This window comes from Diadema antillarum, unplaced genomic scaffold, assembly GCF_040938485.1.
Source record: "Diadema antillarum isolate AM-2024a unplaced genomic scaffold, OU_Dant_1.0 scf00000134, whole genome shotgun sequence".
NCBI lineage: Eukaryota > Metazoa > Echinodermata > Echinoidea > Diadematoida > Diadematidae > Diadema > Diadema antillarum.
The window spans coordinates 971,341-982,026 of record NW_027271023.1 but is presented as its reverse complement, the minus strand read 5'-3'; positions in this window follow the sequence as shown (position 1 = coordinate 982,026).

Genomic DNA, 10,686 nt, shown 5'->3' with positions numbered 1-10,686 from the left:
TCAAAATTGTTATCGATCACTACGCAACTCGCCAGCTCGCGCGGTCGTTGTAAAAGGTACACCAATAATAATAATAAAAAAAAAAAAAAAAAATGCACGAGTTTCGAAAACATTGTCATGGAAAGTGCAGGATGATGAAAGATGAAAGGAAAGTCACAGCAGAAAAGAAAGAAGAAGCTAGAATTGCGCAGAAGAGAGAGAGAGGAAAAAAACCCAGAAGACTTAAGAACTGAAAAGGAAAGGAAAGAGAAAAGAAGGGGAAAACATGAAAGGGGAGCTAGTGCATGACAGAGGCCGATTAGCCAAGACATAGAAACGAAACTAAATTTGGCATCGTAATGGTGATAAAGGGGAGGCCTAAATTTCATTGGAACAAGATTTATAATATACATATGAAATATTCATTGAGAACAATGTCGTGGGATAGGCCTAATTTTCATCTCCGTGCATGTATGAAAGTTGAATGTAATTTAGCATGCAAGATTTAGAACAACATCAAGCTTGATATCTGTAATTGATTGAGTGAAATCGAAATTTGGATTGCGAAATATGGTTTGAAGGTGGTTTCATTAAAAAAAAAATCTTCGTGTATTTAGTGAACGCAGTGTTAACGTTTGTAGCATTATTTGAGGAGTCTACACCTCAGTGAATTGAGGAAAATCGAAAATCCGTTCAGAATTTATTGCAATCAATTTCCAGCATTTCAATATAATGAATCGCAAAACGAGAGTTCAACACGATCTTCTGAACAACAAAGGATCTTCTGAACAACAAAGGGCACACCCTTTGTTGTTCATGCATGTATAGAATTGTTTTGATTGCAGAATTTTCAAGAGCATCAAGTAGAGCAACATTATTTTGTTAGAATTCAAACATGCGTTTAGTGTGTCAGAAGATCTAACGTTCCGTTTCTTTTTCATAAAAACGTTGAATTCCTTTTGGATTTTGTCCACACAAAATGAAGTTAAGCCCCAAACCTGTGGCTCTTGATAAAAAAAAAAAGAGATGAATATTAAAGAAAACTGTGTGTGTGTGTGTGTGTGTGTCTATGTGCGTGCAATGTGTACTTGTATTGTGTAGCCTATCATTATCCATCTATAGGCCCCCTGCATGTGTATGTTGATGTGTTACTCACTTGAGGCCTATTTGTATTGTATAATAGAGGATGTTGGATGTACCCGGGAGGGCCGCTTTAATACAAAAATATTTCAAAAATAATTCAAACATTAAACAGTTTAGATTCATCTTGTATCACAATTCGTATCAGTAATGGCAGTTGATATCAATCATGGTATTTCGGTACTCTCTAAAAAAAAATCGAGTGAAAATTTTCACTCTTGAAGGAGTGAATACAAAAAAGAGTGAATTTAGAGTGAAATTGGAGTGAATTTTGAGTGAAAATGTTCATTTTCACTCGTTTTAGAGTGACGTCAGGGATCACTCCAACATCTTCGAGTGATCCCTGAGGTCACTCCAAAATGAGTGAAAATGAACATTTTCACTCGAAATTCACTCCAATTTCACTCTAAATTCACTCTTTTTTGTATTCACTCCTTTAAGAGTGAATATTTTCACTCGATTTTTTTTAGAGAGTAATTTGTATCTCTCAGTCGAGCACGTGGAAATTGTCAATCTTTATAATCTATTATGTAATGATGATTAATTGTGTAAAATCTCAATAAACATTAAGGGAAAAATGTGTGACACACATCCTGAAAAGTGACACATTGTCTGCTATTTTGCAGTGTCGTGCTGTTTTGCGGTTTCCCGCTCGACGCTGGAAAGTGCACTTATATGCTGTTAAGTTTTTCTTTTCTGCTTTTCTTTTCTTAAAGATATCCTTCATCTGCTCCACGCAACTTAATTAAAAGAAACAACAGCGCAAAGATTGTGGTTTCGCAGCTACACAGGGCATTTTAACAGACATTGACTTATGCATTTTTCATTCACATGCAAAGTCTTGTTAATATGACATAAGGCAAAATGCTCCTCATCCTATATATCCGAGCACGATTCAACTGAACTGCAACTGCGTCACCATATTGATATCAAAGCTCACATGGTATGCCTCACTTCTTGAATCTTGGCACTATGAATGTAGAGCAGAAACAGACTTGATTTAATATCATACATATTGATTGTTTATTTTAGTAAATCGTAGAAATTGATATACAAAGAAATTCTAGTGACAGTTGAAAATTAGAAATTCAGGAAAAAAAGTTATGTCCCACCTATTTCAAGCTTATTTTTGATAGAACATTCATATGGTTTAATATTTAAGGAAAAATTACCAAACATAATTATTATGAAAGTAAAAAGTGAAGGAAGGAAAGACAAATTCAGGAATTACATCGATTTTACATCCATGCTATCAAATCATATTTCCAAGAATGTCAAAAAACGATCTTGCCGTTAGTCTCCAACTCAAGAACAGGCTTCCTCATTCATATCAAACATGTTAAAAGGATTGTATAGTTTTGGTTGAGACCTGATTTCAGGTTTCTAACATTTTTTTGGTGAGATAATGAGAAACATCTTATGAAATATGAAAGAGCATATGAAGAGTTTGCTCGCAAAAACCGATAAGTCCATATTTGCCAAATGGAGATATTTGCGATTAAAGGTCAAGAAAAATAGAGAGACTAATAAGAAAAATGTTGCTTCTTTTTACCATAACTTCAAAAATGTTCCCTTATATGTAGGGACCAATATATCAAATAAAAGGTATTATTTTGTACTTTATGACAGAGATCGTACTTCAAAATCTTCAAAAATGGACTTATCGGTTTTTGCGAACAAAGTCTTCATATAATTCCATGAGGAATTCAACGTTTAATTGATGTTCAAAAATTTATTTTGAAATGGCTGAGGTATCCAAAACAAAGCGATTCTAATAAGTGTGGGACCAACCTTTTATTACGATCGCTTTGTTTTACTTTGTTTTTGGATGTTTCAGTAATTTCAAACCTGATTTTCATCAAATAAACTTTGAAGCCCTCTTAAAATGGTATATGCTCTTTATTATTTCATAATTGTTTTCTTGGTATATCTCGCAAAAAGTTAAAAGCCCAATTCTCATCTTCACCAATACTGTACTATCCCTTTAAATAAATAACTCTAGCATAAAATGATTTATTGTCAATGCCCTTTTACAGGATTGCAGAATAACATTATTGAAACATCTCGTTACTTGTGATGATAAAGAGTGAATCTCCACTATTATCATTTATTTATTTATTTTATTCATTTATTTATTTCTAATCTTTTGTCAGGGTAGTCCATTCACCAATAAATAGTGGTCTTCCATGGAGCCCTGAATAATATTGATGAACATATGTACATTAAATAGCAAAACGTATATACAGAAGATGACATATACAGTGTAGATACATACCAGCATACTGTACATTGCAAAGTAACATAAGAAATACATGCCACAGCAAGAGTTCACCAGAATGCCGAAATAACAATTAAAACGCTATTATACAGGAATGACAAAGCCCAGAATGAATTTCGTGTGTTACTTACAAATAGCAACTTTGCTTAAACAATCTCTTAAATGAGTACATGGAAGAAGCTGATCTAATTGAATGATCTAGCCTGTTCCATTCAAGTACAGAGGATACGATTGGGCTGCACTTGTGACAATCAGAGCGAAATCTTGGCACACGTAGATTTCTACTGTCTATTAGCCTTGTATGATGTTCATGTACATCACTAGGCTTAACTAAGTGCACCTTAAGGTACGAAGGTGCTAAGTTATGGACGCATTTATATATCATCATAACGCGGCTGAAATCAAAACGTTTGTCTAGTGTCATCCATTTAAGACTTTTGAATAAATCAGCCGACGGTGTGTCATATGTTTTGTCCAAAATTATTCTTGCTGCCCTCTTTTGAATTTTTTCCAGCTTAGTTGTATGGGATTGAAATCTGTTTGACCAAACAACAGAACAGTAATCAAATTGTGGTAACACTAGACTATTATAAAGTAATTTTAGGGATTGTTGGGGCAAAAAGGCCTTCGCTCTCTTTATCATGCAGACACTTTTTTGGGTACGTTTACATACATTTTCGATTTGTTTAGACCATTTCAGTTCTTCATCTATTGAAACACCTAAACATTTAGTGAACTGAACTCTTTTAATCCGACTACCATCTAATGAAACACTGAAATTTTCAATTTTCCCGAGATTAGCACGGGAGCCGATAATCATGACAGAAGTTTTGTCAGTGTTAAGGACGAGCCGATTTTTCTTAATCCACCCCAATACTTTATTTAGTGCAACAGTTATCTTTTCTTCTAAAACTGTTGCGTCATTAGCACTGACAGTGAGGGTCGTATCGTCAGCGTACATATCTATAACACCTTCTGAAGTACACTCGGGTAGACTGTTGACATAAATTGAAAATAAAAGGGGACCAAGTATTGACCCTTGAGGTACACCCAATTTAATAGTTGAAGGGTGGGACTTGGCTCCTTTGAATTGCGTCACTTGCTGTCTGTCACTTAAATAGGATTTGAACCAATCTACAGTCGTCTTGCTACACCCTATACACTTTAATTTATGTAAAAGTAGGTCATGATCTACAGTGTCAAATGCCTTCCGAAGATCTATGAAGGCAACTCCAGAAATTTGATTATTATCTATATTCAAAGACCACTGATTCACAAGTTTTGCAAGAGCAGTTGATGTGGAATGAAATGGTCTAAAACCAGATTGATTAGGGTGTAGTAAATCATTCGCATTCATGAATTCGCTCAGTTGTTGATGTACGGTCCTTTCGATAATTTTACTCACTGTTGGTAAGATTGAGATGGGGCGGTAGTTATTCAACGAAGAAATATCTCCTGCTTTAAATATTGGTACTACCCGAGCCTTTTTCCATTCACGTGGAACAACTCCCGTAGACAGGGATTTGTTGATAATATCGCAAAGAGATTCTGCAATAACATTCTTTGTCATCTTTAAAAGTTTGCAGCCGATGTGATCTTCTCCGGTTGCTTTATCTATGCCAAGAAGCTCGATCTGTCTCAATACAAAATCTCTCGTTATCATACTTAAATTGAATTGAGAATGAGATGGAACAAAGCCTTTGTCCTCATCTGATATCATTTGAGAAGTATTTCTCTGCAGGTCTTTTGTAATTTTGTAATTATCATAACCATTAATGATATCTTTCGCTAACTTGACAGCAGTAACCATGCAGGGCTGTCCAGCATTATACCACTTGCGCAGTTACACCGAGCACACCTATAAAAGGCATAATCAAATCAAATCAAATCAATAATTCAAATAATAGATTAACACTAAATCATAATAACGTCAGATTTTTTTTTTAGCGTGTCACTGCATTTTGATGATTAGTTTTATCATTATCAATGATATAAATTGCAATTTATATTGCTACATTTCCATTAATGAAATGATAAAGGCAACCTGGTAACCAATGTCTAGCTACCTCAAAATATAAGGAGTATATAATCATGAGTGCATATCTTCGGGTAACGCTCCGTGCTGCTGCATTTTGTAACGTTTGAAGTTGAGCCATGTTTTTTTTTGTTTGTTTTTTTGTTTTTTTGGTTTTTTTTTTATGGGGGGGGGGTATAATAAGTTATATACTATATAGAAAAGTGCATTTCCAAAATCCAGGCGGGATGATATTAAATCGTGCACTATAGTTTCAGAGAAGCGGGGGAGTCAACTATACTTGCGGACAAAGCCTATAGATTTCGCAAGTGCTATATACATATTTGCATGCACTCGATATCTGACAAGACATGGACATAATAATTATTATTGTGTTGTGAAGTGGGTCGACTTCACGGGGTATATATGGACGGTTGAGGTCCACGGGGTTCACACCAAAGAGGATGTCGGGAGACTTCAGTTAAAGGAACTTTAATGTTTCTGAATGACTCAAAAACATAAAAACAAAAACCCCCCAAAACCCTGCAAAGCAGAGAAACAAAAATAACAAAAGCGATAATCAACATGATATATAATGAACCACGCAGCAGTAGCTACTATAGCACTGTTATTATACACGATACTAGTACGACAACAACAACGAGCATAAATTAATATAAATCAAACTAACACATTCTTCACTTATGAAACTTAAAATTACCTGGCCAAAATTTAACTGTGGATTCGCTTCTTTAAACAAAATTCTTTCGTTTCCTATATTGTCCGAAACACGTAAACCAAACAAAATCTGCAAACTCTAAACCTTTTGCATGTGTAATTAATCACAATGCAACAAACTGTTTACATATTTTAAATTGCTTATCGATATAATTTTCAACTAATTTCTTTTGTCTAGATATGCGTCAAAAAGCCAATAAATCAATACAATAATTCTTTAACTATTTTACATCAATATCCGATAATTATCATCTATTATTGTTGTGTAAAATATTTAAAGCGCACGACTGTAAATGAATCTATCATATTACGACACAGGCTATTTACGCATGTCATGTATCTTATATACCAATAACCTCCTAACTCAATGTATGCTTCTCAATTAGCAATCCCAAATCCTATACGAATATAACATGCAAGCGAAATAATTATACTACACACAAAAATTATAATGATACAACATATACAAAGGGTGATCATGCGATCAAATCAACCATCAACGGCGATACTACCGTTAACTATTGCCGAATCCCCCCTCCCTTTGGGTTCTTGTCACTTTAATAACCACAAATCACTTACATCAAATATATTTTCTTTAATCTAAACAACAATCATATATAATCAATCTATCTTGTGAATTGCCTATAATCTAATCAATAATACATTATACAATTTAAACCAATCCAAAAACCCATGCATGACCCATCAAATTGATGCAGAGGAGGAATCACATCTCCCTTCAATTACAAACAACTTATTTAATTCAATCTAATTTATTCTTTTCATAACACAAAACACATATGAGTTACTCATACCTGAATCCAACGCAGGAATCTCTGTTATATTATGAGTTCCCGCTTTTCGGAATACGTCGTACAAACCCGCTGCAATATACAACGATAACACAAATCAATCATCTTTATACAATACAATGCATCAAAATTATTATTTGATTACATTAAATTATTACATTAAATATAAATATAAACAAACCGTCAAAGCAGCGAAACAAACGTGCCCTCCACTGTACGTAGAGTGTCCTCTGTTTCTCTTTGTTCCTGTAAAACTCCTCAACTACGGCTCGCTGAGGCATTTATATCGGCAAAGCAAACGAAATACAACTTATTGACTAAATACCGACCAAAATCTGTACTTTTACTTGTCTAAGGTCGCTCGCTTAAGCGAGGCAACTCCTTATTTATTTATTTTATGCATGGAAATAATGGCGCGTAGATTACGAAGAGATAATTCTGTAGAAGGAATAAAGTTTGGAGATACAAAGTTTGGAGATGAGGAAATTAAATTAGTTTTATATGCAGATGATGTGACTATTTTTATACATAATGAAAAATCATTTTATAGGTTAAAGATGTTGTTTGAAGAATTTGAAAAAATGTCGGGATTAAAGGTAAATATGAATACGACCAAAGTATTAAGATTGGGATCATATCAGCATTTGAAATTAGATACTAATTTTGGTGAAACAGTTGATTTTGTGAAGATACTTGGGTTTTTTTTTCTTTAGATGAGGGAACGAAGGAAAATATGAATTATAAAGAGATTTTGAGTAAAAATAAAAGTTCTTTTGAATTTCTGGAAACAAAGAGACCTAACTTTGATGGGAAAGATTCAATTACGTAAAGTACATATTTATTCAAAATTTATATATCGAGCTTCTCTCACTCCATTTTCCAGGTGGGTTTTTGATTCTTTAGACAAATTGGTTTTTGATTTTATATGGAAAGGAAAAAGAGATAAAATTAGAAAAAAATTTAATATATTGTTTTTAGATTATAGAGAAGGCGGGTTAAAAATGATGAATTTTGTTGATTTAGTTAAAGCACAGCGAGTTATGTGGGTTAAGAAACTTCTTAATAAAGATGAAAATATGAAATGTGGAAGCAATATTTCAATTTTGTTACGAGAGACATAGGAGGAAAATTTACATTTTTGTGTGATTCTTTACCAGCGCTGTTGAAAGTGAAAGCTCCGTTATTTTATAGGGATTTATTAGAAGTGTGGGTAAATACGAAACAAATGAGAAGTAATGTCAGTAATAGTTTGTATAGTGGTAATGTTATAATATTTAATAATAAATATATACGATTAAATAGAAATTGTATATATGATAAAAAAATGCATAAAAAGGGAGTTTATCGATTAAAACATATATTAGGAATTATAAAATGGGTTCAAGAATGTAGCCAATTGGAAGCGCTGAAATGAGTCACGTGTGCGTGCATTATTTTCTTCAGGTAAGCACTAAGAAGAGTCTCTCTTCCACCTCCCTGGCCTGACGTACGTCACAATGTTTACACTAGCAGTGCGCACTCAATCAGTTGTTACAAGTGCGTCACGCGCTACTATACGCGCTGTCAATCCTGTAAACAACTTCTAGTTGATAATAGTTGATAGTTGGTGAGATAAGACGTGTCTCTCGGTCGCTCGTATGTTTCTCTCTCTAGAATCATCAATTGTTGTTTTTATTATATATTTGTCACATTGGTGGATCGCTCGTTCAGCGCTGGACCTGTTTGTGATACTCCTTTGTGCCTCATCATCACCGTTTTGGATATATTCAAGGATTTCCAGCGTTCGTGTATGGTGTTTCCTCTTGTAAGTTACTCTTGAACTTCATCTTCATCTTCATCAGTAACATAGCAACCAAAACAATCTTGCATGGCGTGGACCGCCTTAGCGCAGCAGGCAGTATAATATTTTTCTTCCGCGTACATCTCATAATAGCCGGGTTCACACGTACACCAATTAGCGGGATACAAATCTCGAGATTTGCATCGCGATCGTCATCCCGAGTTTTTTGCACGTGTGGACAGAAAAAACCCGCAAATTAGCGGGATAAGCATCGCGATGCTAATCCCAAGAAATCTTGCGCTGGTTCATCAATTAGCGGGATAATTGGCCCCGCGCTGGTACGTGTGAACGGTCGGGATTACAATCTCGAGTTTTTACATCCCATCATGCAATGCGCACATCACAACAGCGAGGCCTCTGCGAAGAGGTCCTTCACCTCTTTGAAGCACAACAACAACAGCGCGCGAACCACACCACTGACGCGTAAAAGACAATAGACAAAGGTAAGTGCGCGCAGGCAGTGATAGAGAAGGGCGCTGTGTGACCCAGTTTGCAGGCTTTGTTGTTGTCTCTATCGGCAATTAGCGGGATAATTCGGTACGTGTGGACGCTCGCCAAATTAGCGGGATACCGATCGCGATCGCTATCCCGCTAATTTGGTACGTGTGGACGCTCGCAGAAAAACTCGGGATGAGCATCGCGATCGTCATCCCGCTAATTTGTACGTGTGAACCCGGCTATTGATAAACTCCTAGGTATCTGCGCGCACCACTCAACAAGAGAGAGTCTACGCACCTGTCACCAGGGGAATCCTAGCTCTACCATTCACCAAAGCCTTCTCTACGCACAACTACGTAACAATAGTTTCCATTGTCATGGCAAATGGAAACCGGTTTGACCTACTGGATGACGAGGTCTCCATGAAGAGGAACAATTCACCATCCCTGGCTCTTGATGATGCCGTCTCGTACGCCGTGGCTGCTGCTACAGGTATCAAGACGGATTATTCGATGAACGCGGGCAAAGCTCGTCATGATGAGACAGGGAAGACGGCCAGCTCTCGTCAGCATGACATTGAGGAGGATAAGATATCGATAATCGTAGCCAAAGTCCTGACTGCAATCCAACCAATCATCGTGCAGTCGGTCTCTGCGGCAGTAGCTGCCGCAATGAAGTCCATGATGGACGAGCTCAAGAAGCCGCTAGAGAGTCTACGGCAACTCGAGGTGGAATCCGGTCAGGAAGCACGAGCCTTAGCAGAGGTTGACCGCCTCGAACAGTATGGCAGGAGGGACAACATCCGGATCTTTGGGCTGGAGGAGACGCGAGGGGAGGATACAACTAGCAAAGTTGTGGAGCTGGCAGCCGATATGGGAGTATCCATATCAGCAAACGACATCAGTGTCAGCCACCGTCTTCCCGTCTCGGGAAGGAAACCGGATGTGCAGAAATCTTCGACGAGGCCTATCATCGTCAAATTTGTCCGTCGGTCCACGAAGCAGGCTCTGATGAAGAAGAATGAAGGAGCTGCGGAAGAAAGAGACCAGGAAGAACGTCTACGTTGAGGAGGACCTCACACCCCTTCGAAACAGGATCGTTCGCGCCCTTCGGGAGGACAAGTCCATCAAAACCGTCTGGACCATCGATGGGAGAATTTTCGCCATCAAGAATGCGAACGGAAAGGAGGAGAAGCTATCCATCGACTCCGCGAAAGACCTGCGGAAAGTGGGCTGGACAGTGGAGAAGATCAAGGGCATCACTCGCCACTAGGAATGCGATGGCAACAAAGAAGAAGTGGACTTGTTATCGATAAGTAACTTAACTGATTCATCATTTCCATCTAATATTCAAATACTAGGTCTAAATGTGTGTGGCTTGCATTCTAAACTTGAATTGGGTATATTGTCAGAAATTATCCGGGATGTTGATATTGCCTGCTTATGCG